The sequence below is a fragment of the Phasianus colchicus genome, chromosome 2 (assembly GCF_987193195.1).
Source record: "Phasianus colchicus chromosome 2, bPhaCol1.hap1.1, whole genome shotgun sequence".
NCBI lineage: Eukaryota > Metazoa > Chordata > Aves > Galliformes > Phasianidae > Phasianus > Phasianus colchicus.
Window position 1 is genome coordinate 96,446,049 of NC_143437.1, and position 26,335 is coordinate 96,472,383.

The 26,335-nt window shown below is 41.6% G+C and overlaps 1 long non-coding RNA gene across 4 annotated transcripts; it reads left to right on the forward strand.

The window, feature by feature from the left end:
* Positions 1 to 5,183: 5,183 nt before the first annotated feature.
* Positions 5,184 to 26,335, forward strand: LOC149919204 (uncharacterized). 4 transcript variants are annotated; one of them, XR_016464526.1, is made up of 3 exons: positions 5,184 to 5,282; positions 7,814 to 7,968; positions 14,094 to 26,335. It is a non-coding gene; the product is annotated as an uncharacterized LOC149919204 (long non-coding RNA). The 4 variants fall into 4 exon arrangements; XR_016464528.1 differs by lacking the exon at positions 14,094 to 26,335 and adding an exon at positions 11,445 to 14,085 and having other exon boundaries at positions 7,814 to 7,982; XR_016464527.1 differs by lacking the exon at positions 14,094 to 26,335 and adding an exon at positions 11,445 to 14,085.

Here is a 26,335-nt window from a genome sequence, read left to right on the forward strand (position 1 = left end):
AGTACCAGGTTATCTGAAAAATTGTGTCTGAGAAATCAGTAGCTGTTGGCTCCTTATGGCTGTGATGTTTGATTTATATGGCAGCTACCCCCATAATGTCTAAACATTAACTGAGTCTTTGATAGTTTCACCCACAGAAGTGGCACTTTGTGGTAGAACTTGCATTTACTTTCTCCTTTGTTTGAAAGTTTTGATTGCTGGGTTTGTTGTCTGTGAAAACATTAGTAGTTTCCAGTTCCTCTGTGGAAGAAATGATGTGATGGATGCACATGCAGCAGCAAAATACGCTGGCCAAGATTTCACCCAAGAAGTTCTGGCCCCCATCCATTTTAGATGAATGGTTTGTTTCCAGTAAATAAATGCAATCTGGAAGCCATCTGTCCTCTTAAAATGAGCCTTTATTACCTCCTGTGTCCAAGTGACTCGTTGGTATTAGAAAAACACCACCCCTTGGTAAACTCCTTCAAGCAATGAAGTTTCCCAGTGTCTAGAATCTTAGAGAGATATAAGTGAGACATAGAAACCATGGAAAAAGAATGCAAGCAGAAAGAAAAGATGTCTTGTTTACACATGTATGTGTGTGGAAGCTTGATGGCTGTCCATCTGATTAACATACCACGTGTGATCTGGTTGTACATGGCACTGTTGGCCTAGCAGGGTATGGCTGCTGTACCACATGAGGTCTAATACAGATGCACAGGTAATCCCAGCTTGCCTGGATACTGCAGGGTGAGGAGGTCAGGTAGGACAGATCTGTACATAAGTAGGATAGGAGAAAAACACCTCAGGCTTTGGAGGCATGAATGCAAGGGAAGACCCTCACCAGAGTGCTTTGTGTGATGTGATGTGGTTGGAGCCCACATGTGCCAGGATCCAGGTACATCCACAGCACTGCTGCCCAAATCAGAGAAAGGTGGGCATGGAAACCCCCTTGGGAAAAGGGTTACTTGGGAGTTGCTGGCTCTTCCATCTGTATGTTTAAGGTGTAGCAAGGCATTTAAAGAAAATAAGTAATATAAAGCATAAACTAGGATTCCTGAGTGTTTGTTTTTTACTTTTTTTTTTTTTTTTTTGGTACCTTAGAATATATATCACCCTGTCTTACCATTTCCTCCAGTTTTGCTGTGAAATCTATCTGATGTGGCACAAGAAGAATCTGACAGAAATGTCAAAGTTCAAGTTAGACTCCCAGGTACTGTTTTTTAGGGTCCTAGGGAGAAGGAAGCATATTCTGCCAGTCACTGGAGAGTAAGTTCTGGTGCTTGTGCTGACAGGTGCTGACTTTTGGATGGGAGTAGATGGCAGAGAGACGTCCATTAGAACTCATTAAACCTTGAGTCATCACAGTAACAGTGAAGGAAATGTGTTGAAGTCCAGCTCTGTCACACTTGGAAGAAGTTCTGCTAGGGTTGCTTGGAACATTGGGGAAAAAAAAAAGTAAATTATTGCCATTTATTTTATTCAGTTCTGTGTCTTTTCAGGTGTGTCAATGAGGAGGTTAGCAACTCTAATGCACACTCATCTGTGCCTTCTCCTTCATTCAGAATGGGAAGGTTTTGTTGCCAGTAACAGCTAGTAGGACTACAGAAGGGTGGAGGAGACAGGAGAAGCAAGTTGCTAAACTATGCTGTGCTGGATAGGAAGATGCCTTGTGCAGTGATCCATGGTTTAGACCCCATCCTCTGTTATCTTCTCTCTTCTCTCTTTTTTTTCCCTTTTCTCTTTCTTTCCATTTCCCATTCTTCCCCTTTCTTTTCCCTTTTTTTTCTCTTGCACTTTCACTAAAGCCATATGTGGTCAACAAGTTACTACCTCTGTTCTTTCTCTGCATTATGAATGCAAGAAAATTGTTTAAAAGTCTCATTTTCCAAGTGACACACTGTGAATGCTTGGAAAATGCTAATTACTGAATGATAAAAAGGGTTTGCATAAATTATATGGTTTTTTTTTTTTTCCTAGGAAAATCTAGCTTTTGTTCAAATCTTCTTTATTTTCTTTGAAGCTGCAAACCATTAGGCACATATTTGGATAGTGCATATAGATATTGTACTTATAACCAAAATATAATGATTAAAACACCACTTACTAAACAAAACTTGAAGCTTTTTATATAAAAACCATTTGGATCACACGCATGCACAAGTACCAGTTCTCAATGTGGTGGGATAATGAGCAATCTAAGGCACACAGTAAAGTGCAGATAATGAGACTCCTACTTATTCACATTTCATTAGGAGTATAAAGGATCTAAATCAGCTCTGTTGCTACTCATTCTATAAAGCATTGTCATCACTTTCATTTAAAAAAGATCTTGGTTCACTATAATTACTGTATAAAAGCCCTAGATATTGTTTCCAACAGATCAAGTTTACTTTCCTGAACAAAAATGGGTTTGGGCATCATAATGAGCTATATATCACCTAGTCAGGTTTATTCACTCCCTACAATGGCTCATCTTACCCTGAAGATAAAAGAACTGCTGGCTGACCTCGTGCTTCAGAGTTCATGGGCAGGGAGCCACTTTTGGAGGATGGTTGACCTACTCCTTGGAGCTACAGCATCTGTTAGCATCAGCCAAAATACCACCATACAGATAGATATCTCCATGTCTGAGCAGTTCTTGGGGATGGGAAGGTCCCATGAAGTGCTGGGAATGTGAGGAAAAGGAGGTCTTCATCTCCCTGAGATGTCACTTTGTGCGCTGTGATGCACTGTGGGCCTGATCCAGAGCTGCCTGGTTGGTGCCTTAAGTCACAGAATCACAAAATCACAGAATGGCCAGGGTTGGAAGGGACCTTAAGGATCATGAAACTCCAACCCCCCTGCCACATGCAGGGCCACCAACCTCCTCATTTAATGCTAGACCAGGCTGCCCAGGGCCCCATCCAATCTGGCCTTGAACACCTCCAGGGACGGGGCATCCACAACCTCTCTGGGCAGCCTGTTCCAGCACCTCACCACTCTCTCTGTAAAGAATTTCCCCCTGACGTCCAACCTAAATCTCCCCTCCCTCAACTTAAAACCATTTCCCCTCATCCTGCTGTTATCTACCCTTTCAAAGAGTTGATTCCCCTCCCCTCTGTAGGCTCCCTTTAGGTACTGAAAGGCTGCAATGAGGTCACCCCGCAGCCTTCTTTTCTCCAGCCTGAACAAGCCCAGCTCCTTCAGCCTGTCCTCATAGGGGAGGTGCTCCAGCCCTCTGATCATCTTTGTGGCCCTCCTCTGGACCCTCTCCAACAACTCCCTGTCTTTTTTGTACTGGGGGCTCCAGACCTGGACGCAGTATTCCAGATGGGGTCTCACAAAAGCAGAGTAGAGAGGGACAATCACCTCCCTGTCCCTGCTGGCCACCCCTCTTTTGATGGAGCCCAGGATACCATTTGCCTTCCGAGCCGCAAGGGCACACTGCTGGCTCATATTAAGTTTTTCATCCATCAAGACCCTCAGGCCCTTCTTCACAGGGCTGCTCTCAAGGACCTCTCCTTCCAGTCTGTAGGGATGCCTGGGATTCCTCCGACCCAAGTGCAAAACTCTGCACTTTGCTGTGTTGAACCTCATCAAGTTCACCCAGGCCCACCTTTCTAGCCTCTCGAGGTCCCTCTGAATGGCATCCCTTCCTTCAACCGTGTCGACCGCACCACTCAGCTTGGTGTCGTCAGCAAACTTGCTGAGGGTGCACTCAATTCCGTCATCGATGTCATTGATAAAGATGTTAAAGAGCACCGGTCCCAAGACAGACCCCTGGGGGACGCCGCTCGTTACCAGCCTCCACCTGGACATAGAGCCATTGATGACCACCCTCTGTCTGCGGCCTTTCAACCAGTTTCTTATCCATCAAGTGGTCCACCCATCAAATCCACATCCCTCCAGTTTGGAGAGAAGGATGTGGTGGGGGACCATGTCAAAGGCCTTGCTCAAGTCCAGGTAAATGACATCGGTCGCCTTTCCCTTGTCCACCGATGCCGTCACTCCATCATAAAAGGCCACCAGATTGGTCAAACATGACCTTCCTCTGGTGAAGCCGTGCTGGCTGTCACGGATCACACGCCCTTTCCTCATGTGATCAAGCATGTCATCCAGGATGATCTGTTCCATGATCTTCCCAGGCACAAAGGTGAGACTCACTGGCCTGTAGTTCCCAAGTCCTTGCAGTGCAGCTCAGTTACAGGGAGCCCAAGGCAGATAGAGGATCTCTTGGTAGCACTCAAAATTCAGGAAAGGTTTAGTTCAGCAAGGCTCCATGTCAGGAGGTCTCAACAGCATGAAGTGCTACTCAGATAAAAAACAGTGCTGACAGCTTGGTATGTCCTGGAAATTAACTAGCCAGGCCTTGTGAATCTAACCCATGCACCTTACCAATAAGAGAAAGCAGAATGCCACATGTAGGGGAGTGATTATTACTTCACATACATTTTTAATTGATGAAGTACACAAGAGGTCAAGCACACAGCCACGAGCAACATTGGGAGTTCATTTCATGCTGTGTATATTTAACTTCTTTGAAGGCCTCTTCCAAATGGACTATTCTATTGAGTTTTGAGCTGCCAGGAATCAAATATTGATCAGTGTGACTTCTCAACACAGTATCCCAAATGTCTTCTGTCAACTCCTGTTAATTCCTCAATGAATTACAGACACATGCTACTATTTGGGACAATTAGGACAAAATTATTCTCCTAAGGAGTGGTGAGGCACTGGCACAGGCTGCCCAGAGAGGTGGTGGAGTCACCATCCATGGAGGTATTCAAGAAACATGGAGATGTGGCACTGAGGGATGTGGTCAGTGGGCATGGTGGGGATGGGCAGGTGGTTGTATTAGATGATCTGAGTGTCTCTTCCAAGCATAATGATTCTGTGAATTATCTGTTGTTTACACCTACATCAGCTGCTTAGATTAAAAAAAAATAGACATCCTAGTTTTATGCTTGCAAAGATTACAGAAAATAACTTGCTTTGTCACCGATGTCCATTTCCCTTTTGCACAGAAAAGTCACAGCCATTCTGGTTTTGCCATCCTGAAGAAATCAAGTGAAAATAACCCAGTGTTATGAGGATGAAATAGTTGCTGTGTGAGATGCTCTGAGGTTCTCAGTACATCACTGAAGGAATGAGTGACCTTTTGGTGAAGGTACAAGATCTGCATAGGTTCTCTTGTGATGCAGAATGGAATGCGTAAGGGCTTGTGTGATTGTTACGTGAGGTGTCATAGTATCTAATGCAACAAATATTTGTACCCTTCTACTGAACAGTTATATTGGCCCCTTTCCTGACTCTTTTCTACTGTGAGTATTATTGGTTTGTCCCAGAAGCATGTTCTTGCTAGCTCATGATTGCGTATCTTTACTTTCAGGCACTGTAATACTTACATAAATGTAACCTTATTGTTTCCATCCTTCATCAGACCCATACTTCTCAAGTCTTTTGAGTATAAAAATCTAGAGCAGACTCTTCTGAATGCTGCTAGCCTGACATTTAATAACTTTTATATACTTTCCTGGCTAGATATGCTCTACTTAAAAGCAGGATATCTCTCGCTTATTTTCATTCAGCATGATAGCCAACTAATACTGGTTCACTGGTACTCTTCATCTTGAACCTGCATGATCGGCATGAATTATTAAGCTTCACTGCGTCTATATGAGAGACATACTCGAAGAGTGGCAACCTTACTTTTGCATGAAGGTCATTCAAAGCAGTGAGTGAAGGAGAGCATTGTCCAGGGTCTCGCAGAAAATCTTTGGCCACTGAAATTCACTAAATTGATCAGTAGAACAATGTGCAGAGAGATGAATTTTATGTCACAATTCTTCTTGGAAATTGTTCATCATAGCTGAATAATTGCTTTACAATACAAAAGAAATTTGTAAGAAATTACGTGAGAACCACTTTGGTTAGTAATATAGCGTTATTTACCCATCACATTATTAAGAAATAGGATATTTTGGGATTATAATGTGGGAGAAGGAAAAGATTTTTTCTTTACTTTACTACTAGTCCATTTTTAAATTAAATTTAATTTTGTTAAAAATTCATCCTTGCATCAGTGCTTCTGAGTAGAGGATGAAAATATTTGGGTCGTGATCCTTGTGACATACCTTCATAGGCTTCACTGACACTACAAGACCGGTTGACTGGTTGGATGAGCTGGCAGCTTTAGTCAAAGAAGCTTTGGTAAAATGCTGTTGAGTCTTCAAAATATGCTGTGAATGAAACTGATGGTGAGAGTCCAGCTTATTAAAGAATACAGACATGTTTCCTTTAATGTGTGTCTTTAGAGAAATTAGCCTCTAAGAGTGTTAAAAAATCCTTTATGAACACACTTTTTTGGTATTAAAGAGCTATTTCTAAATAGTTCTTTTTTTTTTTTTTTTTTTTTTTCTTTTTCTCCAGGGAGGAAAACAGGAGCTCTTCCTCCCATGCTTTGCCATTTAACCCTGTAAACCTATTTAAAAACAGACACAAAATGCTGATGGATCTACTTGGGAGGATTTTTTTCTTTCCCTCCTGCTTTGTACCACTGATAATGGCTTCTCCAAATGTTGCCATTAGTAGATTTGTTCTATATTCCTATCTTCAAAGCCAAGTTTCAATCATGAAACAAAATGTTTGCATCCAGTCAAATAAGGAAAAAGCAGTTTGATTTTTGCAATGCTGCTTCCATTGAGCTTATTACCTCAATATTCAGTACAGTTTCTGAGCAGTCTCCAATGGCAGCATGCCAGATAGAGTTCTCTTCTTCCAAACTGCAGGCTGGCTGATCAGGTTGGTAGGGATGTGTTAAGGGGCTCTCAGAAGGGAAAATGCTGCTGATCGCTGCTGTTCCCCTTTCCTGTAAGCTCCTAGCTCTCCCATTCAGACTCAGATATTCACTCATTTTTGACACCCCAGGACTGCATACTGCCAATGTGTCTTACACTGTATATATCACGCTGAGATCAGATTGACTCATACAATACCAATATGCCTTGACTTCATGTATATCTATGCTGGAAATTGGTTTGGACCGATACAGGAGCAGAATGTGCTGCAAATTATAGTGACGATCCTGGGTATGCATTAAAAGCATTTCAGTGTGTTTTTCTGAGGCTTACTCTATCCTGGTCCTGCTTCTTGTTCAGTTTTGTCCAAAACAGGTCCAACTTGGGCACTCAAGATGAAGCTATGATATGAATTACAGTGCAGTAAGTGGAGGTGACTGGGAAACTCCCTTCAAAGGCACACCTGTGATACAAGCTAAAACATTACAGCAAAATGCACTGCCATGGGCAGAAATTTCAAGAGGGAAAATTCTGGTCCAAGGGAAACTAATGGCAAAAAATGATGATGGCTTCAGAAGCCCAAGGATTTTTCTGAGGTTGATCTTCAGATGGAAGAAAGGAATAACTCAGGGCCAGGGATGCAAGAAAGAATAAATGAGAAGACACTGAAATTTCAGAGAAGAAGATGGATAACAACAGCAGAATTGAGTGGAAGAGCTCCTGGGGTAGTTATGCTTTTAGTTGCTGGTTTGGCTTATAAAATAGATGTTGAGGAGAAATGATAACTGGCAAGCTAGGAAGCAGACTCTTTGGAAAGTTAGCTTACCGATTCTTTTGTGCTCAGCAAAACCCCATTGAAAAGAGAAGAGCTGATCCACTAGATTTTGTGTCAAATGCAAACTTGGTATTTAGACAATGAACTTTAGAAATGCTATCTTCACATGAATTGCAGTAATGACCAATGCTTGGCATTATGTGCGTGCTTCTTAGTCCCTTAGGATTTTCAGAGAAACACACTTCCCAAATTATCTTCTCATGCCTCCCCTGGTTTCCAGGCATCACAGCAAGCAGGAAAACAGCAAGTCATTGTCATCTGTTCGGGTGGAGAAAGGATGTGTGATGATGCTTACACCGTGCCCATGAAATTCAGAATGAACCCTCCCTGTGCTCTGAAAAGACTACAGTAAAGCAAAGGAAAAAAAGCAACCAGGTATTTAAACAAATGTACGTTACGGCTTCATAGCCTTTATAGTCTGTTTAGAAACTTCTTGCCAGACATAACATGTTTAATTTCCATACCAGTGTCAGCTTTAGATAACATCTCTTCTGCTTGATGCCCTGAGATGATATTAATTGCTGTCAGAATGCTCATCTGTATTCAGCTACTTGGGGACAAGGCAATGTATCATTCAGAGATTTTCAATCAATGCACGTATGTACAAACTAAGTGTTATTGCAGGAAAGCTCTATAGCAGGCATGAGTGTGGGTTTAAAGTTTGTTTGCTGGGAAGGTAGTAGGCAGTTGTCCCTTCTTTTACTGTGTGAGACTGAGTATAGATCAGAATCTGAGGTAATTTTACATGCTCATTGTTATTCTGAGTACTTACGTAGTTGGTAAGTCATGTTAATTCATTGGTAGACAATGAATTAAAAAACATTATTTCCATTTTTACCATTTAAAGATAGTATCAATACTTCTCTTTTTAGCTTATTCTAGTGATTACCTATTAATCTCTGCTTTTCCTGGTAAGTTATAATTGCTCTTTTCAAATCCTTACTTGCTTATCAGCTAATTTTTAAGAGTGAGTTATGCTAGCAAGGTCAGATTCCAGCAAATTCTTTACTCTGAGCTGCTTTCAATTCTACTTATGTTTTCTTATGATGGATTGATTATTATGCTTTCATACCTAGCAAAAGCTTCAAAGCCTGCTGTTTCTTTCTCAAAGAAATTACAAACAGAAATATCCCAAACAACAAAGAAAATCATTGCTTCGTATTCCGTTTCTCTGACTTCACTTGATCTCTCTTGCTTATGCTAAATAATGGCTTTTTTACCAAGGAGTACGAAAAATGTTCTCTAGGTCTGAATATATTCTTTTATAGTCATCTGATGACTCCAATTCTGAAATCTCGAAATACGTCTTAGTCTTAAAAGGTACACTGATCAGAGTGCTCTTTCTTTTGTTTGCAGTCAGCCTGTGTTTTGTTCCCTGAGCTTCAAAGAGTTGGTTTTATTGTGTCCTGACTTCTTCTGGATCTGGATTTTGATCTTGCTGATAGTGGTGTAAAAAGGAAAAACTTGCCTGAAATCATTGTGTCTGTCAACAAAAATAAGATCTGACTTGGATTTTATTAAAAGAACTATATTTGCTCTGTGCCTCACACTCCAATTCTCCATTGGTTTTCTGACTGCTCCTAGATCCCCTTGAAGAATGTCCATCTAGCAAACAAACTGCCTGTCAGAGCTAAAGCTTAGTTCTGTGTCTTATATTTTTTGCACTTACAGCTTCTGTTTCTGGGCTTGCCCTCCCACCTTTCCATGCATCTGTAGGTTTTTCACTGTCACATCTCATTTTTCCCTTCATCAGAGATCTCTCTGTCCTGAGCTACTCAGCTCCTTCAGCTGTTTGATTCTCTAGAAATGACTCTGGACTGCATCCATCCTTCTCTTCTAGCACTGAGCCTTCTTACTGTGACTAATCAGGACATTATCCATCACATGAAAAGATGGCTTGCAATCTGTGCTTCCCCATGGGTCATAACAGTGGACAAATAATATTCCACAGGCAGTGATAGACTTTCTTCTTGTTCATTCTACTTTTGTCTTTTTGACACCCTGCAGGAAGGAATGACACCAGGATTTTTGTGAAGACAAAATGACCCTTGTTAAGGTTCACAGGCAAGTGAGATAACATCTGTGTCAAAGCCTTTTTCTGATATTATTTTGTATTTGCGAACTTTGTGCCCATAAGCACCATGTGACCAGCTTACACCACAGGGCTTAGGTGTTTCATGATTTTGTTCTCCTGACCTGTTTCATGAACAATTCCAACCTGCAATGCAAGTAGATCTCTGGTGAATTTGATGTGGCCTTAATCTTTGGCAGACCTCAATGAAATTTTGGTGAGACTTTTTTGAAGTCTCTGGGTAAAAATGTGGCAATGGCCAGGGGAGGTTCAGGTTGAATATTAGGAAAAATTTATTCTTAGAAAGAAGGATGAGGCACTGACACAGGCTGCCCAGGGAGGTGGTGCAGTCACTGTTCCTGGAGGTGTTCAAGAGCCGTGGAGATGTGGCACTGAGGGATGTGGTCTGTGGGCATGGTGGGGATGGGCTGATGGTTGGACTGGATGATCTTAGTGGTCTTTTCCAAACTTAATGATTCTGTGTTTCTCCTGTGGATCTTTATTTATCATGACAATAACCAAATAATCTTCTACCTACTTCTGTAGTGCAGGAAGAGCTGCATTACACTTTGTTACAGGAACACTGGTCTCAAAATTCTCCTCTCACCTCAGAGTCCAGCTGCTCAGTGCTCCCCAACAAAGCTGACTTCCTGCTGGCCAGTCAGTGCAAGTGTTTGTGCAGAAAGACCACATCAATAAACTTTGTTGTTGTTTTTATTGACTCTTCATGATATTTGACTACTGAAAATGAGAAGGAATGTCTATCTCCACGAGACTAAGTAGCGAGAGGAAGAGACAGATGAAAACTGTTAAGAGAAACTGAGCCCAGAACAATGTGGGACAAAGCATTTATCTCCTGGAGATGCTTCTCTAGTGAAAAAGTGTTATGAGAAAAATTCCATCGTCTACAGAGAATCAGAAATCATTCAGAGAAAATGGATTAATGCACTTTTCCTCTGCTTTTTTAAAAGAAGCGAGCAGTGGAAACATTTCATTATCTCCATGAGAGATTCAAATGCACTTGTGTGTGCTGCAGGGATAATGGCATTTCCTGGGACCCTGAAGGTACTTGGTCTCATCCCATGCCTGGCTAACAGTGGATGCTTTCAATTATCCAAGCACAAGGAAAACGTTTGTTTAAATAAAAAGGAGGCCAGTTCTGTGGAATTTCTGTGGAGAAACCTTGCAAGATTTTTTATTTATTAATGGTATTCACCTTTGACATTCAGATGTCAGCCTCATGAGGCAGCAGATGCTTGGGATATGTTTTCACCTGGTGATGCTGGAGGTGAGAGAGAGTTTTGAAAGGACTGCTGGCAAAACTAGTGTCTGAGTTTTGAAGTTCTGTATGCACTCTGAATATTACCCCATGCAGCTTGAAATCTCAAAGAAAAGTGAAAAATGCTATCATTATTGATCAATGGGACTGTATTTACAAGTTTTGTGTTCCCATTTTCCTGGAAAAATGACAGTAAAAATCACAGAATCTCAGAATGGTTTAGGTTGGAAAGGATCTTAAAGCCCACCCAGCCCCAACCCTGGCCATGGGCTGGTTGCCACCCACCAGATCAAGCTGCCCAGAGCCCATCCAACCCAGCCTTGATCGCCTGCAGGGAAGCTCTTGGAAAACTCTCTAAGGGAAGTTCTAGTCTCACTGAAGGAAATGGGAGTCCTCCCAGTGGCATTATCTTCATGGTGGGATGGTATCTTCCCCAACATCAATGGTGTGAAATCCTGGTGTTGCAGTCCCTCAAGGTCTATTTTATACATCTCTCTGCAGTGTAGACTGAATGTCCCAGAGAACTGCACATCCTCCCACTGGATGAAGAGGACCAGCAGACTGGGCACCTAACATTGGAATGGTGGATGGGTGAGGGGTCCTGCTTTCACTAGCTGGGGCCAGAACTACAGAACAAATCAAACCTTTAAGAACTGTTCTTGGGGGAGCTTCACAGAGGTGAAAAAACCTGTGCTGTTTGGAAACTTAAGAACTTACATATCTTCTTTTGAAAATCTACTGATTTCCAGTCAGCGCTATACAGGTATAACAGATCTGTTGTTGAATGTTTCTTAATTAATCTGGTTTAGAATTTTTCCACCCATGAAACAGAAGATAATATTTCACCTCAATGAATTCATCCCAAATTCCATTGATATTAGGACCTCCTCCACATGGTCATTTGCCTCACTATGAGCCAATTTCTGGTGGTATTGATTGTTTTTAGTCTGGAAAGCACAACATAAATCAGAGAAAATTCTAAAAGGAATTAATGTTTGAATTTTCTGGAGAAGTGGGGGAGAATTTTCCATGCTTATTCTTATGTGTGTTGTCAGACTAAGTTGACAATGGGGACCCTTCTCTCAAAAACAAACAAACAAACAAAAAAAAAAACCACCAAAAATCTGAACTAATTCCATTGCACTAATTCTATTTGTTGACATCTCAGCCATGAACTGAACAGATACAGAGAGAAAATGTTCCTTACTTCCCACAGCAGCAGCGGAGGAGTCAGGCAGGGTCAGAGCACAGTGGGACTCTTTATAAGGATAAAATCACCCGGGGTTCTCTACACAAAGCTGTGAAAGGTGTATATGAGGGGATATTGATTCGTGCTATGCAAAGCTGTTGCCCATAATCTGTTACCTGACACTGACCAACACAGTGATTCAATAGGACTTGGGTGATCAGAGGGCAAATTGTTCTATCTTATATGAAGCAGAAACATGAGTCCCACTGATTTCTGATAAGGATTCAGTTCTAAGTCTGCAATCTCTATAATGTGAGAGGAGTACAGAGTAAATATTTGCATCTAAACGTTTCCTCAGTCATTCCGAATTCCCTCCAGAAAACTAGAGAGAAAAAGGCATTTTTTTAATGTGGGAGAAATGTGATGTGTTTGAGGATCTTCCCTTCTGAGGAAGACCACCTCAAATGAATGATTCCTATTGCTGATTATAGCCTCCCCATAGCTAACTGGGATGTAGAAGCAGTCATGTCCAGATGGCAGACTCCTGAATATCTTGTATTTTTTTTGAAACTGGTGACTGGGTTACCTGAGGGACATAACAAGACTGGGGACATCTGGTTTGAGGATGAAAGGAGGAAGAATTTTCCATAGCTGTTCCTAACCGTATGTATCCTATGCATAATATCCTTCCTTGGCTTTCTAATTTGTAACAACTCCAGGCCCTTAACAGGAAGTCTTTATTAAGGGAAATGAAGTAGTCCTAAGCTGTGGAAAGGACAGAAGCAAAGTGCAGAGTAACAATATCCTTTCCAACTCCCTTTACTGCCATATATCATTTTCTGTTACCACTGTGGAGATCACAGAATCACTGACTCATTTGGTTTGGAAGGGTCCAACTCCCCTGCAATGAACAGGGACACCCACAGCTCTATCAGGTGCTCAGAGCCCTGTCCAACCTGACCTTGAGTGTCCCCAGGGATGGCCATCCACCACCTTTCTGGGCAGGCTGTGCCAGTGCCTCACCACCATTATCATAAAAAAACTTATATCCAATCTAAATCTCCCCTCTTTTACTTTGAAACCATTTCCCTTTTTCCTATCACAAAAGACTCTATGAAAGAATTTGCACCTTTCCTTCTTATTGCCCCTCCTTTAGATACTGATGCTGTTCTTTCTTAAATACACGACTTTAATACACTAAATAAGAGGATTTCAAGCACATTATTATTCATACAGCATGCATCTAGGCTCAGCATCACATCTTGACGAGGAAAATGGTGGGATTTCCTATAGCATTGCCAATGTTGCCATAAGCACAGACTTCATCTCGCTGGCTTTGTCTGCATCCATCTGTGTTGCAGTCTGAGTACCAAGCACTGTGCTCAGCCCCAGCAGGGACAGCTGAGGTCAAGCTCTTTGTGGCCTCTGAATGCAAGGCAGCATTATCTAAATGCAGAAAGCTGAGGTTAGGAGCCATTTCATCTTCAGTTCCTACTGGATCTCCTCTGAATTTACTCAGTGCCTGAGAGTCTGTCCAGTAAGAACCAGGTTTCCTGATCTGCATGGTTACAGGGTAAGAAAAGACCTTCTCTGAAACTGCTCATCTTTCTGTTGTATGTGAACCAACAGCTGATCTGCAATCCTCATTTATGTATCTGAACACCATCTTGCATGAACTCAGACCTGACTTGTGTTAGTTTCACCTCTAAGGAGCAAAAGGTTTTGCTGTACTACAGTGCTAATTCTGCAGCACTTCTTTTCGAAGGAGATGAAAGAAGAGGAGAATAACAGTGATCAGAAAAGGAAAATGGAAAGCATTGTTGCTAACAGCAGAAAAACAACTTCACCTCTGCACCCAGGGCTGTCAGCACGCTCCTGTGCTCCCTACCCCTCCTGGACCAGGGAGCAATTCCCCCCCGCCACACTTTATATTTTCTTTATTATTATTTTTTTTTCCCCAGGAGGGCTATAAAAATCAATCCAAGTAAGAAAAGGAAGAGAGCTAACAAAATGATGAAAAGGAAGAGAGCTAACAAAATGATGAAGAGATATTGGCAACAGTCAAAGGTAGGAGAGAAAGTGTGGGTGTGAATGCTGGAATGATGAAAAAGGCGAGCTTGCCTTTTGGAAACAGGACAGTGCTGATAAATAGTCCTGTGTAAGACCATGGTGAGAAGAGGAAAGAACAGTGTGGAGATGGATAGCACAGATCAAATGCAGAAGGAAATCAATGCAAATGAAGAATGAATAAGGAGAGTAAGAAAAGAAAACTGAGTTTGGATAAGTTAATTTTATTTATACTCTTTTTAAATATAAAGAAGTCTTTCCCGGGAGACATTGTACATCACAGCTGAAAACAAAAAAGAAAACAGTGATGTTGATCAGATAAGGATGACAACTCCCACTGCTTGCTTTCAGTCCTCAGGACAAACATATGCAAACAGCTGTAAGCCTGAAAATCCTGCTGCAGAAATCCGCTCCTGCCAGAAGCCCTGCAGGTGCAGCAAGGAGACTGCAGCACCAATAAACAACTCTGCCAGGCCTGCTGGCTGTGTGTCCTGCTCCATCTTGTGCCACTGCCTCCTAATCCAGTTAGGCCTATAGAAATGGTTTGCAGCAAGATGAGGGAAGATATAAACAAAAGAAACCCCTTCTTTAAGAGAAAGTGATGGCTTATGGATGGGTTTATCCCAGTTCCCCAGCTCTTTCCTTCTCCTACTCCAGCCCTAGTGTACTGTTGCTTTTCCCTCGAATTAATACTAAACTGCTGCTACATTTATTTTTAAACATTGATATGAAGCATCTTGCCTCTATCACAATTGCTTAGTTTATGCTTTTCCTAGGACCCTTCGAATTAGCCTGAGCAGGTCCAGCTGGGGCTTAGCAGCAATTACTTTGAGTGAAGGAGTGATTGCTTCCTCAATCTTCTGTCAAACCAAATCAAGCTGGGCAGGGGAAAGAGAGGCTATTTTCTCATCAGGTAACAGTGGTTGGCTGAAGATAAGTGGAAACAATCAAAACTAAGCTATAGCTTTTCTGCTTCCTGAACAAAAAGTGGTCTTTCCTACCAATTTTTATTAAGTTGCAGGAGTTCTGCTCCATGCAATTATCTCCTTCCTTACTTGCTTCACAGAGACTATGGGCATCTGTGCATCCCATGAATAAGGGAAATAATGCCAGGGAAAGGAGAGGGACGTTACACCCACTTTCCTCTGGAGGAATAAGGGAAAAGGGGCAGAATTTTGCAACCACTGATAGGTTTAGGAAAGAGGAAAACTAAATACCACCCCTAAAAGAAAGCAAGACAAGTTTAGAAGCACAACTTCATAATTAAATGGCCCTGATCTTGCCAGCTGCTCTCCATTATGTATGCCATTGGGCATACACCATCAGCAGATGATGAGCTTCTCTGAGGTATGTCTCTGTCAGCTTTCCTATGGTATCAAGCTGATGGTTGTGGGGGTGCAACCTGATGGCAGTGTGTTAAAGCAACTGTTGTTCTTGCCCTGGGTAAGAAGCATGCAGTGTAGGCTGGTAGGTTGTTGCTGACTCTGCACAGTGAAGTAGAATCCCCATAGCTCTGAGCAGAGACTGCACGGTATTGATGGTACCCTAGCATGTTCTGCTGCTAGCTTGGAAGATGTTGGCTAGGATAGGTCTTTGTTGGGTAGGGCAGGTCACCATCCAGGTTCTGTTGACTTCAGTGTGTGGTCATCCTTGTGGCATATTAAATAGTGTGCGTTCCATTGATTATAATTGATTATGATATTATTATTGATTATAAAGCAAGCCCCCAAAAGGTTCATGTTTAACTAGATTCTCCTCCTCTTTTTAATTTGCTATTTTGTTGAAGAGACTGCGGGCATCTGCTGTCTCAGTACCTTTTGGCTTAGGCTGGTGAGCTGATGCTGGGAAGAGTGCAACTCCTAATTATAATTGCTTTTTGGTGTGACTGATTAACGCCTTGCCAAAATGATGGGGAGCTCAGATTTGTTGTGATAAGGATGTGAGCATATTGTCAAGATCCTTGCACTTGGCTTCAGTCTTGTCTCTCATGGTAATTGTGTGTTAAGTCAACTTGCTGCTAAGATTCTCCGCATGGAGTTGGAGGTTTGGGGTCCTGGATTTGGGCAGGTGTGCTCAGCAGACAAACCACACAGCGAGGATGGTCTGTAGGTCGTTGTGAAACAAAGTGTGAAATCAAGCAAGTGCCAGCACTAAAGCTGGTAGAAGCCTGCTATTCTGGAATTCCCAGATGCTCATTTTGTGGGACAGAATTCTCTGAAAATATCCTCACAGTCCATGCTGATGCCATATTGATGCAGGCGGGAAGGACTCTGCTGTTTAGCTTCATGGCTCAGCATATCAAGTGGTGGTGTAGGCTACACAGACCAGGAAGACAGACATAGTCTTATTTTGTTCTTTCTCTTTTTTTTTTTTTCCTTCCCTCCACTTATGAAAGAGGATTCTTTACCTGGCGTAGCTGCAGTTATCGCCTTTGCTTTTCACCATCCCTCGTGTCTTATGCCTTTCTCTGTAAGAAGCCATGAGGACAAGCAGCTAATGCTGTCTTTTAACTTCATAAACCATAGAATCATAGAATGGCTTTGGTTGGAAGGGACCTCAAGGATCATGGAGCTCCAACTGCCCCACTACAGGCAGGGCCTCCAACCTCCATGTTTAATACTAGACCAGGCTGCCCAGGGCCCCATCCAACTTGGCCTTGAACCATAAACATTCTTATATCCATCCATTCCTTTGGACCATGCTGTAGATATTTTGTACCTAGCCACATTTCTTCAATTTCTTATGGTTCCTCTAGTCTTTATTTTTGTCCTCTTCAGTGAGGATGGGCAGCAAGCCCTTCTGGTGCATCTGGTTTTGTGCTGCACAAAACTTCTTTGTGACAGTCTCTACTTTCACTTCATTGTATCACGTATGCTGTTTAGCTGACTTTTCTCCCAGCTGTGGTTTGTACTGCATTCCTCCAGGTTGCTGGTTTGTGTGTGAAGAGAAAGAACTGTGTTAGTTCTTCTAGATACTGGTTATCATTGTTTTTCTGACCACGGACAGCTGAATAGGAGATTTCTTTAGAGATTGCTTCAGCAAACTTTCAGTGTGGTCTGTGGTGACACTGAAGAAGATGCAGACAACATAATGAGCTCTAACAGTGTTGCTGCAGCTTCTGCTGTTGCAATTAAGTAGTCTCATCTTGTTATTCACTGTAAACAAAGTGAGCTTGGTGTGGGTAAGACTCAAGTTAAGCCTAACTTCTAATTGGTTTGCATAAGCACACCGAGTTCTTATTGTTGGAAATATCCAAATAATACATTATCATATAGGCTCCTAACATTTAGGAGGAACTGAAGCTGCTGACAGTGAATCTAATTGCCTGAAGACTGATTACTTGGATGTGGATACAGTTAGATATTACAGATGTTGGCCTTAGAGGTGATACTAAAGGCTGAGATGCAAAACCCTGAGCTTTTGCAAACAGTCTGTGGTATGAGACTCCATCAGAAGAAGGTTGGCCAGCAGGGACAGGGAGGTGATTGTCCCTCTCTACTCTGCGCTTGTGAGGCCCCATCTGGAATACTGCGTCCAAGTCTGGAGCCCCCAGTACAAGAAAGACAGAGAGCTGTTGGAGAGGGTCCAGAGGAGGGCCACAAAGATGATCAGAGGGCTGGAGCACCTCCCCTATGAGGACAGGCTGAAGGAGCTGGGCTTGTTCAGCCTGGAGAAAAGAAGGCTGCGGGGTGACCTCATTGCAGCATTTCAACACCTAAAGGAAGCCTACAGAGGGAAGGGGAATCAACTCTTTGAAAGAGTGGATAATGGCGGGGAAAGGGGAAATGGTTTTAAGTTGAAGAAAGGAAGATTTAGGTTGAATGTCAGGGGGAAGTTCTTCACTATGACAATGGAACAGGCTGCCCGGAGAGGTTATGGATGCCCCATCCCTGTTCTGCTGCTGCTGCTACTGTTTCGAAGTACCCTGCTCAGGTACCTCTTCTTCTGGGAGGTACAACAAACCAACGGAGTGGAAAACTCATGTCATTTTCCTTGTGAAGGTCAAGAAAAGTCATTCCTGAGAAACTGCAGAATGGGCAATAATGAAAAGAATGAAAGTGATGAAAAGAAAAACAAGCAAGTAGAACAGATGCTTATGAAACAAGAATGCTTTACCCTATGCCATCAGAAGAACCAAACATCTTCTGTCTAATAATGCAGTGACAAAATGGCACTGGTAGGAAATGAAGTTGTGTTTCCTTCCCTGTTGCTTGATGTGGGGATGGGGGGGAGTGAGGGGGAGACAGGGTAAGATGACCTGGTGTGGGAAGGTCTTGAGCCCACAAAGTGATCTTCACCTTATATCACTGTTTGCCTCCATTCAGCATCTGAGTTCCCCAAAACTGAAAGCTGTAGTCAAAGTATTGAAAGAGGCTGCACAAAGATATCAAGTAATTGAGCTGGCTAAGCACAGGTACGTAGTGCAGGAACATTTGCTGCTGTGGATTGCTGGCTGGGGTTCTGCCTGGTGCAGTGCAGCTGGGCTGCTCACAGATGAGAGTTACAGTGCAGACAGGTGTGCAGTAGGGCTGTGTGGGTGCAGCTGTTGTGCATTGTTTGGTTCTGCTACAATCCATCACTTCTGCCAAGCATTAAAGCTAGCAGCAGAGAAACAAAGTGTCAAAAATGTGGCTGGCATATTTCCCAATCCCCCCCTCTGCCCGTAACTCATTTTGACTGTAATTTGGGACAGTATTTCTTGTTGAAAATTTGCTTTGTTGTTTGCTTTAGTTCTTTGACCCGTTACTCGAAAAGCAGGAGCCTTGGTACACTGCTTGTTTGTACGCGGCAGGCAGTTGATGAAAAGTTCTCCAAACAAAACTCTTGTGCCTCCATAGGCAAATGAACAAGTCTAATTAAATCCTTTCCTGCTGTACCTCTTCCTTTTTTTGACAAAATTTAAAATATAGAATTTATTAAAATCATTGAATCATTAAGCTTGGAAAGGACCACTAAGATGATGTAGTCCAACTGTCAACTCATCATCCTATAAAATGCAGTGGGTCCTCCACTCCCCTCCCCTCCTCCTTTTCTTTTTTTTTCCTGGAAGCATTATGCAAACTTTGCTTAGACATTCTTTTTTTTTTTTTTTTTGCTCAGTTTCTCTTCAATTTTTTCACCACCTCTGTCCATAGATTGCTGCACTTACAGCAACTGTTGCATTTCACTCCAGGTGGTTGCAACAAGTGCCTGAAAGCCTATAGGAGAAGTATTTGTGCTTCAGTGAACTTGATTGCTGTTCAAACATCAGCCAACCACGTTGTTTGTTTTAAGACACTATTGTTAGCATTACACCATTAGCTACAAATGTGCTTGTTATGTTCTCAGAAATCTGAACAGTCATCAAGGAGAAGTCATGAACTCTGGAGAAATTTATCTTCTTCATGTAGAATAGGGAGAGAAAACTGGTTTGGCAGAGAGACCCGCAGTAACCCCAGGTGATGTTGGGAATGGAGAAAATCATAAGGAAAGTATCTTGTTTTAAAAGAAGAAAAGATGGGGTCAGGGGTATCTACCTTGTGAAAATTTGGCTGTAAATGGTTAAAGGTAGTAAGGAGCAAGCTTCCTTTGTTCCTTCTCTGGAAACAGTTGTAGTGCAAGATAATAAACATGACTGAAAAAGGCAGCAATACTTTCATTAAAGTTATTTTTGTTAGAACTTATTTTTCTGAAAATCCTGACCTGTACAGTTGGTGGGTGGTAGAAAACCAAAAAGGCTTCTCCCCATCTCACCAAAGTACTACGTAACACATTCAGTGTTTTGGAAAGCAGTAGTGGTGGGATGTCAATGTGGTAATAATACACATCACCCAGATGGGTCTGTTTAAACGTGATTATATTGCATGCATCACCGGAGCAGTCACACATGTTCTGATTCTGCTCTGGATGTGTTCATACTCTGCAGCTCTTCATAATATTTGGGATTGTGTTAAGTGGTGGGACTGATGTTCATCACACACTGCTTGTTAGTCTACCTCTTTCCATGGCAAGATAATTAGATGTAGGAGGTTTTCAGATACATGTCACATACATAACAAGAGGTCGTTGGAAAGCCTTTTGCAGATTGAACTGAATGATTACAGTTTCTTTTTTTCTTTTTTCCAGAAAATACTGCAGACTAAATGAAGTTCTGTTGCAGTCTGTTTTATAGCAAAAAATAACTGTGCTGTAGACACAGTTGAAAGACATCCCTAGTTGACTACAGTAAAGCACCTGCATAAATCTATCCAGATTATCTACTGAGATACTGTGCAGCCTCAGAAAGAGATTTGTTATGATCTTTCAGCATCACTTTATCTGGGCTATCTCTATTCTTTACAGTCTTGCAGTTTTTCCTCTGCTGTTGTATGCATTGGTATAAACTGCTACCCTATGGAGTGCCTGGAATGATGATGCCATGAATAAATTAACAGAGTTTTCATGGAAATACACAAGGAGAGAGTTTTATGGCAAGCTTGCTCTGCACTTACAAAAAAACATAGAACATGGTGTGGCTAGAGAAAACAAGGTGCTGGTAGTGTAGCCAGCATGCCCAGTTTGGATATGGATTTGTTTTTTTGGGGGGGTGGGGAGGTGGGTACAAAAGGTGTGCTATGAAGATGGTTTGACTTGGCAACATGTATTGTCATCATACAGGCCCATGCGAGGCATATCACTCCTCTGTGTAAGGCCCTTCTTCTTACCCTTCAAACTTTGTCAAATATGACAAATTTAGAGCTGAGTCCAAACTAAAAATTTTGCTTCGTTTCTATGAAGGCACAGATTTTGTCATCTCAAAAGAAATGTAAAAGAAACTAAACTTCAGTTTGGAAATATATAATCTACATGTCTTAAAGACCCTTCTTCTCTTTAGGACCAAGTGCCATGCACATTCCTTTTTTTTCATTTCTCTGTTGAGCATGTCACTGAAACAGTCTGAATGAGATGGTGTTCTCACTTTTTTTTTTTTTGCCAAATACCCAAATTATTAAACCCAACTTTGACTTTAGTAGAGCACCCATATGTTATGATACTGACTTTGCATTTCTGTGAGTCTATTGCATTAAGTAACACAACATGTCTCCCCAGAACTCCATCTCTGGCTAGGAGCTGATCAACGAATGTTAGTAAAATAGGTGGAATGAGTCCAAATGTTATATCTAATCTTCTCAGTTCACCTGAATAGTTAACTTTCTGTTCTGCAGCATTTAAAGGATTTTCACAGTTCACTTCCAAGCAAAACCAGTCTCTCTTTTTTTTTTTTTTTCAATCTTTATACAGCAGTAGTAATAAATTGTACAAGTCAGATCAATAAAAGAGGATTTTGAAAAAGGGTGAAAATAAATGTCATACTTCATAATTTCTTTCAAGACATCACTATCTTTATTATTGTCACACCTACGCTTTGCTAAAAATAAGCATAGGTTAGAAGCTGGAGTCAAATTCATTTTCTGAAATGTCCTTTCCATGTGATCTCAAAGAAATATTTGAGACTGATATGCATCACTGCTGTGCCAAGTTATGTATGAAACTTGTCCAGGCTTCCAGCCCAAAGGGATCATGACATTGTCACTCACTGTGAAAACGTCTGTCAACCTTTCATGAACTCATATCCTCCCAGCAGAGGAACAGTTGCCTGGTCATGAATTTTGGGGGTGAAATTCCTAGTGTCTCTGTTGGATTTCTATCTATACAAATACCTGCTGGGGAGGAGTATAGAAGAGAAAGCCAGATTCTTTTCAGTAGTGCCTAGTGACAAGACAAGAGGCAATGGGTGTGAGTTAAAACACATAAAATTCCATCTGAACGTATTTGTTTGTTTTGTAAGGTAAGGATGGTGAAACATTGGAGCACATTGTCCAGTCAAGTTATGGAGTCCCCATCAGTGGAGGTACTCAAAACCTGACTGGACACTTCTCTGGACAACCTACTCTGAAAGGGTGACGTTGGAAGAGATGGTCTCCAGCAGCGTCTCAATTGTAATGGGCTGAGGACTTAGGAAATGTGTATGTATTGCAGTGCTTCAGTACACTGACACGTATAGCACATTTCAGCATCCTTAAAGTTGTGTTATTGCTGCCTTGGAAGAAAAGTTCACATCTGCCTGGGAGTCTCCTTTCAATTGCTCATGGAATTTTTTTCCTATGAAAGATGCTGTGTATCTATCTTAACGCTTATACTTGAATAGACAAATATAAAAGAAAGAAGAGGAATTCTTGCTGAGCTGCAAGCTTTATTGTAATAGTATCCTGCAGTGGTTAATGAAAATAGAGGCAAGCCTCTTCCTGTCATGAATTACCAGGTTGAACCCTTCATCTGTAAAGAGTAAAGTTGTAAGGAGAACCTGCAGAGGTTATATTAGAGTTATAAATTGAAATCCCTCATGTGACAGCTTGGTGTCTTTCAGTTTACGGGGGCATCTAATTTATTGCATCAGGATTACATTCCTTTGAATGGCTGTGATCCAGCTGTTGAGAAGTAGTGCAAATGTATGCTTTAAAATGTTGTATGAAAGATCTCACCTAATTTAAGTGCTCTCTTGATATTAGTTCTGTCTTTTAGGGAGGATTACTGTTAGGTTACTGTTTGTATGTGGATGACTTTCTTTTATAAGTGCCCTTGCTATACCTTTATCAGAAAGCACAATAGACCTGCCCACCTCAACAAAGAGCTGTCTTTGATAGAGGAAGCTGAGGGAAAGTGGCATGTAGCAAAGGAGGGACTTTGAGATGTCAGAGCACTCCCTGAGGGTGGACAAACAGTGCTTCTCCCTTGACCTTTTCAGTGGTTTAAGCTCACACTTTCTAAAAACTTGTTTGCACCTTCAGTAACACTGAGTTTAGTTTCCTCCTGTCACTGGTAACCATGTCTCATCCTTAAATACATTGGTTTCTTAAAATGGAAATGGATGCTCCTTAGCTTCACTACCCGATCTGCAGGGCTGGTAATCATTTATTGGTATACCATCTTTAAACTACGAGATGTTTGTCCTTCTGTTTATGACTTGTCCTGTGATGTATTTAGAAAGTGCAATCATATTTCTTCTCACTTATGGCTAGTAAAACAAGCCACCATTTTTTGCTTTTCTGTGTAACAAGTTGTGGTTTCCTGCTCACCCTAGTTAACCTCCTTTTACAACAGCCCTGCTTTTAATCCCTCTCCCTTGTGTGCTGTGGGCAGAATTAAGCATATAATTGCAGATTAGGTCTCATTTTCTGTTAATGCAGCTTTGTCATCCTTGCAGGAAATGTCTGATGGCTTCCTAAATGTCCCTTGGACTCTGTTGAGATTAGTGGGGGAATGCAGAACAGGTCTCATAAGGCTGACATCAATAGCATAACAAAACAAAGATAAATTTTGAAGAAGAGAATAAGAAAATGAATAGAATAAAGTATGAAGTAAGGGTGGATCGTGCTAGATTAATCCAGCCTATCCTTGGGAAATGAGACCAAGCGCTGTGAATATGTGAAATTGAGTAGCAGGGAAAATTGTTAGGGAAGCAGAGGAGTCTGATGCTGCTTGGGGACTGCATGAGGGACAGGCTCATGGGGAGACAGCTGCAGTGAGGATGGAAGGTTTGGCAGCAGGCATTTGCTAGAGGGCTTTCCCAGGTGTTTTCCTCTGGGAAATCACATGTTAATGCTTTCATAACAACACAACCTTGGCACAGAAATGAGTGTGCTAATGAACTGGGCTTTTTGGCACCACTAATAAATAAGAATGAAAGATCGTAGAGGAGCAGACCTTAAGAATGAGTAAGGCAGGTGGATGAAACAGGAAAATACAAAAGTCAGGACTGCACTTATGAGCTACGTAAATATGCATGGAAGATTAAAGACCCTAGACCTGCTGGTGGTCTCACTCTACCAACACACCACTAGGATAACTGGAAGTTTTGATGGGGTGTCAGACAGTCTCAGTGGCAGGTAGTAAGTTGTGTTGCTCTGGTTTCTGTCTGTAATACTCCTGACTGTAATACTTCACCTTTCCTGTCTTTAAAAGATCTGTTCCTTCTTGGGAGGGTATTCATACTTGCTAATATTTCCCAGCAAGGTGGTGTCTGGTCCTTACTTTAAGTCATTCTTAGGATGGTGCATCAACCAAAGTATCTTCTGCAAAGCATCACTAAGCAAAGTAGCTTGGAAAATTTTCATTTGCACTATAAAGTCATCCTGAGAAAACCTGGACATTTAGTAGAGGAAGGAGAACTTGGAAAATAGAGTGTAAGTGCAGGTATTCTTCTTTTGACCTTAGATCAGATTCTCCGGCATTGCACCCCTGAAAAATATTCAGGCTGTGATTTCAGGTGGGAAACATTATAGGGAGGATGTGAACCCTCTTTGGGCATGCACATGTCATGTTCTTACTGGATTAGAAGGAAGGACCATTAATGGCTGTGAAAACAGCGAAGACTTGCCACAAGTAGTTGCAAGCACTTTGATTTTGGAGTTTTACTGGTTACCGTGTGTAGGATAAGACAAGACTTGCAGCAATGATAAGTAGAGACAGGACTTTAGGCAAAGGTTTAAGCAGAGCTGCAGAGGTGTCTGAGCAGTTCTGACTGAGCAATCCATGGACATGGGGGTGGCTGAGCCACCCGTTCCCCTGTCATGATTGAGGGGATGGCAGCAGGTGCTTTGGGATGGATTCCTCCATGATCCAAGGAACAGCAGTGGAGGGAAAGTCAGAGAAAAGGTTCACGTGTGAATGAGAACCAAGGCACAGCAGGGGAGGGATTCTGGCAATACTCCACCGTGGCTGCTGCTAGAAGACTGAGGAGTGTGATTAGGGTCAGGTACAGATCAGGGAATGACTGATGTGCCCCCGAGAAAATAAATACTTATTTCTGAATTTCAGTCTGTAATACTGTTGCCCGGGGCTGTTTTGTTTCCTCAAACATTTTGTGTTTATGCAGCACATTTGTATGCAGGGATGATCTTAACAGCAACCAAGAGGCAAAGATACACCTGTAATGTTTTTTCCAGGATGAGTCATCTTCCCTAAAGCCTATATCTGGGATGACTATCAGCATGACTATCTGATACCTGAAGGTGTCATTAACTCATCACCTTGTACCATACTCTCGTTTATGGATGTATGCGGAACAGTCTCTAGGATCTTCTGTCCTGGAATGAAGAGGGTGTGAAACAAAGAGCACAACCAGGATATAGACTGGAATCTAAGTGTTATTCATACAGTCAATAAAATGGCAGTCACACCTAAGTGATGACCATGACACTGTTTTGTTTCAGCATCTGACATCTCCTGACGGGAAAAGAAATGCACTTTCCTGTAAGTTAAGAAATTGTACATAGACCTGTTAAAACAGGAATAACATAGTTTGTGCAAATTTTACATATTGAAGTATGCAACAGGGACACATGATGATTCCGTTATCCTTTAAGATCTAAACTCTTAAATCTTTTTACCAAGAAATGTGTAAATGCAAAAGCTAATGATCTACAGATACAATGAAAGGATGCCATGGATTTTCCCACTATTTCTGTATAGGTCACTGGATGGTGACAAGAAATTTTAAATGGGTTTCCCTACATTCACCACAGCTCAAGTCACACATCTTAGCAGGACAAAAACCTCAGAATGATGAAAGAGAATTCATTTTATTACTACTTCAGCATATAGAAAAGTTAAGGCAAGGCACATTCAGTTGAAAGGTTGTTAAATGTTTTCTATTAAAAATAGTTTTAGGTGAAACTTATTCATTGCAATATTAAGTTCTTCAGGGATTTTTTCCCTTTCTTAACCACATCCAAAACAATAGGGATGATGGACAGATATGTTATTGCTGAGTGCTATTACCTTTTTCACAGTATCCTGAGTATGTTCCTGTTATAGAAATATAGAAAAAAACTGAGTTCCTGTGTTGAAATTTGACATGAAAATTGAGTTGAATCAAAAACGATTGGAAAAATATTCATTTAATAAGCCACTTATTCATATACTGGCTTCATGTTTTCATTTCAACTGTATTAATATGTTTCAGGAATCTTTGGATTAGGAGTCATTTGACATTTCTATCTTCAGCTTCTAGCAGTCTCCACTTCCTGGAACTAATAGAAGTTACTGCTTTCATTTCTGTTTGAAATTCAGCAATGAAGAGACCTTTTGGTATGATAACGGTCTTGGACAGATTATA